Source organism: Pinus tabuliformis, chromosome 7, assembly GCF_031772625.1.
Source record: "Pinus tabuliformis cultivar Carrire ecotype Pingquan chromosome 7, CPIR1, whole genome shotgun sequence".
NCBI classification, from domain to species: Eukaryota; Viridiplantae; Streptophyta; class Pinopsida; order Pinales; family Pinaceae; genus Pinus; species Pinus tabuliformis.
Genome location: NC_142293.1, coordinates 145,919,864 through 145,925,226, shown reverse-complemented (window position 1 = coordinate 145,925,226; position 5,363 = coordinate 145,919,864).

Here is a 5,363-nt window from a genome sequence, read left to right as displayed (position 1 = left end):
TGGAAGATCAATAGTTCGTGGATCTCATCCCTGTACTCCTACGCCTTTTTCTTTTTTGTTTCTTCCCCTGTTTGTAATTTTCCTTTCCTTATTCTGTTTGTGTCTTCTTTCTTTTTAATATCCTAATATTAAATCGGTGATATTAAATAATATTATTAATAATTTATATTATTCTTGTTATTCTATTATTAATGCATAATATTTATTCTTTTTTTTTATTCATTCACTATCATTTTCATTTATTATCATTATTTTTTAATCCTCTGACTTTTCCTTTTATTTTATTTTATTTTTTATTATATATATATATATATAAAATTTGTGTTTCATCTTTTTTTATTTCTGGCTTGTATTATAATATAAAAAAATAAGATTATAATTCTTATTATGTTAAAATATATTTATTATTATTTTATAATGTTTTCTCTCTTATATGATATTGTTTTCTAGTTCGGAGGGAGTAACTAATTTTTTTAGTTTATTTAATTTTTAACTAGATATTAATAATATTAGAAACTATTTTTAGATATTTCTTTTTTTTATTATATATATCTATATGTATATATATATATATATATATATATATATATATATATATATATATATATATATATATATAACATTTCTATTTATTATAATATTATTTCATTTCATAATCGGTTGGAGTTTACCATTGCATCCCTATTATATGGATGTGATTTGTTAATCTCAAAATCCATCTTTTTCCTAATGATGAACCTTAGTAGAGGTTCGAAACACATCGATCCTAAAACTTGATGTGATTTATCCAAAAGAGTTTTGCTTTAATCATGAATCATAGAAGCTTCCAATCTGAAATTAAAATAAAATTGAGATAAAATAATAAATTTATGGATAGAGGTTTTTGGTCTCTAGGTTTTCATAACCCATGGTTTTTCTCATGGTATTCTTCTCTAATAGCCAAATTACATTAAAAAAAAAGAATTAAAAAAACAAAAAAAACAAAAAAATAATTAATAATTAATAATTAAAATAAAATTGAGATAAAATAGTGAATTTACGGATGGAGGTTTTTGGGCTCTAAGTTTTCATAACCCATGGTTTTTGTAGTGGTATTCTTCCCTAACGTAGCTTATTTAAAGGTATTCTTCGCTAATGTGAGACATTCATTCATATCATATTAGGCAAAGAAAACCACTCAATAAAGGCACACTACACAAAGTCTTTCTAGCTCCGCGAATGTATGTATTCTAGTAAAACGTGGTAAAAACAACTTTGCTCACTTTGCTACATAACCTTCAAAGATTAGATTTTTCTAGGTTTGAAATTTTACTCTTGAGTGTGTGTTGGCTTGAGGGGGCTTGGACCCAGGTTCAGAGTTAGTTGCACTAACCAACAAAACCCTACACTACCAGTCCTTTTGGTAACAACCTGTATAACACAGGCTGCAGTCTCACCTAAGGCAGTATTGGGGGATGCTAGAACCAGGCTTCTGCATCCAAAAGGCTATGTGATGTGTTTTAAGGCGCTTTCTGCAATTTTAGATCAAATCTAACCTTCGCAAACCTTTATTCATGAAACTTAGATGATTTTCAATTAAAGGAAGTTATCAACTTCATGTAACTATCTAATCATGCATAAAATAATATCTAGCAGTTGAATTGGATATCCGTGTAGTAATTAAGATAAAATGCAGATAAATATCATTCCGTTGCACGCAAGTACAGAAAATAAACAATGCCTAAAAATAGACACAGTTTTTCTTCAAATATCTTTCTATTACTTCAGATCTTCGTTTACAACTTTTCCAGACCCTGTGCCCACAGCTACAGGGGTCCACACACTCAGCTATGGACTTACCAAGGTCTCCACATACTCAGCTACAAGAGCCTTCCCCTTCGCCAAAACATAGAAATATCTACAATTAAAGACCCAAAATCATGTCATAACATCAAGTTCTATTTTTTATTGCCTTAAACTTGCTAAGATATCCCTTTATATACCCTTTACCCTTACAATACCATGGTCTACAAACCATGAGCGATATCAAAACAATACCAAAATATAAGGGGTTTTGACCTTCCTAAAACCCCTTGACTCCTATTTGACCTGTGCTACTTGTGCTCTGCTCCTCAAAATGCGGAGACTTACAATATTTTAACAAAATTTGACCCAGGGGACCCCGTCCCAACAGGCCCCCAACACAATTATGTGACTCGTCCTCGAGTCACTCCGCTGGTACGCTCTGGATATTTGCTTTCAAGCTGTTGAATGAAGACTTCACTAGGTGAAGTACCTCCGTGCATTGAAAAACTGCTTGTCACACTTCTTCCACCAATGTTTCCGTCGTTGGCCCATCTACTGCTAAACCGAGGGTTCACTGCATCTGCTGCATACTCTTAAGTGTGCCTTCCATGGTCTGTGAGAGCTGCCCTACTTCTTCTTCCCATGGATGCATTCGTGCAATGATGATTTGCATATTTTTCTGTAGCTCCTCGATTTGTCCTTCTAGGGAGGTCCCTTCTTTCAATCGAGTGAACCATTTCATAGGGGATAAGGTGCGCGTTGCTGCCTTTATTTCATCATACTGCAGTTGTTTATCCTGAACAACGACTTCAATCTTCTGCACATATGGGTCCTCCTGCAGTGAACCCCATAGTTCTAGAGTTTCTTTAAATAGCTGGCTACACTCATTGATTGCAGCATCAAGCTTCGCCTTGTCTGTTCCGATGGTAGCCTCATGTTGTTCTCGGATCTCTAGTGGTGTGGTGGGATGCAGCTTCAATTGAAGCTCAATAATTTGGAGTTGTAGATCAAAGTGGAATTTATCCACCTGCACCTTTGATTCTCTAAACACATCTGGCTGCTTCACTTTGTCCTCAGAAGTAGCCTCCAACTGAATCTGGAGCTCAGGGAGCTCACTACATACTCTTGAAATGGTCTGCTCTAGCTATTCCCTTCTTACAACTGCCTCATCACGATCCTGGAGAGCCCTGTGCTTTTGTCACCATTTAAGAATAAAAGGATAACCAAAGTTCTCCGGGTCTACAAAGGGGTATTTAGTACCCTAATCCAGTTCTTCGGTATGTGGCTCTTCGTCATGCTTTCCCTCTGGTTCATGCATGGTAATTTTCTCTAGATCGATGGTCACCTTCTTCTTTTCCTTCTGCATTTCTTTACTGGTGCCTGCTGCACCTACGACACTAGTCCCTGTGATACCTTTGATAACATCCGTCGGAAGAAGCTAGTTAGGTGGCCACTTAAGGACTAATTATGTGATATCGTCTTCGGTGACCAAAAATGACAACACTGTCCATTTCTTTGTCAGATCACGCCTCGCGTGGATGTAAACATGATGGAAATCAGCCTTAAAATATGCAATGCATCAATATTCTTTAAATAGAGTGGTTGATAACCGTGGCTTCTCATTAATCATCATATGCAATTTTGATTCAAAATTTACCCAGAACATCTTGTTTTCAATGACACAGTCAAGGTCTTTCATCACCCACAACGAGGAAAATTTAGCAGCCTTGCACAACTCCAGATCTGGCATTGGTAATTGGGAATCCTCTGGCGTCCTCCAAGATATCAACATGATCAGTAATATCAACCACGCGTAGGGGAAGGCTTTTCCTTCCTCCTGGGCTTCGCAGAAATCATCCAAGAATTCCTCGTAGAGGTACTTTTCCCAATTGAATTGGACCCCCCGGCTGCACTATGCAGCTAAGGATACCACTGGTGTCTGTAATATATCGGCACAACACTTACTCATAATTTTTCCTGTCAAGATTTGTGCAGAAAATCACACAGCTTCATCCGCGATAGAGCTAATGGTGTACCCCCGCGAATTCTTCACCAACCTGAAGTCGCTCCTCATTTGGTCCACGAGATTTTTCTCCTATGACTTCACTACAAAAGCGTCTACAGGGTTCATGCCCTGATATGGTAGCGCAGTGATTCTTCGGATTAGCATATCATCAATAGGGATGAGCCCTCCCAGCTAGAGGCACCCATCATGAACTAGCACCAACAACTGGCGCACACAGATGGTATTAATTATACTGTGGCTAAAATGTGGGACATACAACATATTAAGCAACCCTACGCACTCAATACCAATTTCCCACTTCATCTGTTCAAGCCTTGTAGACTGATTTCAAGTATTTACTAGGTTCTAGTTGCAAGAATTTCTCATGATCACCTAAATCTCAATCCTCCATCTTTAGAAATGGTGCCCGAGCCAACAAGTCACCCTCAATAGGTACTTCCTTCGGTAACAATGGCATGAATACCTTGAATTGCAACGAGTTAGGGTCCTTAGTTACTTTGGCAGTTGGTTTTCTTGGGGGTGTATACAATGACAACCGAGAAATTGGATTTGCGCCCTCTACGTTTAGCTCCTCAATCCCCATAGTTAGCTCTTCTTCATCCAGGTCCTAGGGTTCCATAGGTTGCTTATTTTTATCCATACGATCCTTCTTTCTTAGCTCGGTTGGGATTTTTCGCGGTGATTGCCGAACTGGGGCTTGTTGTGGCTTCTTTTGCTTTTTCTCTCCTGCCACAGAGGTAGTAGGTTTTGGCCTCAGCGACCTAGGGGCTATAGCAAGGAATGGCGTGTTGTAGTCATGATATTTCCTACCCCTCTCTTCAAGAATTCTTTCTCAACTTCTGCCCAACTCAGGTAACCGGACATACAACAATACACTCGGCTCTTTAAGCGCAACAACACATAACAATTTCTCAAGAAGCAAAGTGGCCAAGTGTGGAGCGGGGTGTAATATTTATAACTCGATTTGAATTCAAATTGTTTGTTCCCCCATAAATATTTCTCATAAATGCGATTTTGGCGACAGATCCTCCCATATTTACACCTTAAATGCACTTCCCCTGCTCCTTTTAATGGAAAATAGCTGTCAAATCAACTGTAGCTATTCCAACAATCATTTTCTGGGAAGGCTATGCGACACTCCTCCTTGTGGCACAACTACCTCGTCGTAGCTTCCATTTGCGTGCTCTTCCAACACATCACACAATTGCCCTTCTTTGACAAAAATTTTCCTTCGCAGTGTAGTTTATAGTTTTGTGCTTTCTTTCAAATGCCAGAAGTGCTAAGACTTTCTTGCGTCCATGTAGTCATTGTGTAGGGGCAGGATCATCCCTATAAACCTTCACCCTACTCCCATTAATCCTACCCAGAAATATTTCCCCATTCAGCTTCGTGAGCTGAACTGCGCCACCATCCAAAATTTCCTTAATTATATAAGGTCCCAGCTAGTGCATCTGAAACTTCCCTGGAAACTTGGTAAACTTGTTGTCGTACATTAGTACCAAATCGCCATGTTTGAAGGTGCGCTGCTTGATGTGTCGATCGTGCCATGTAT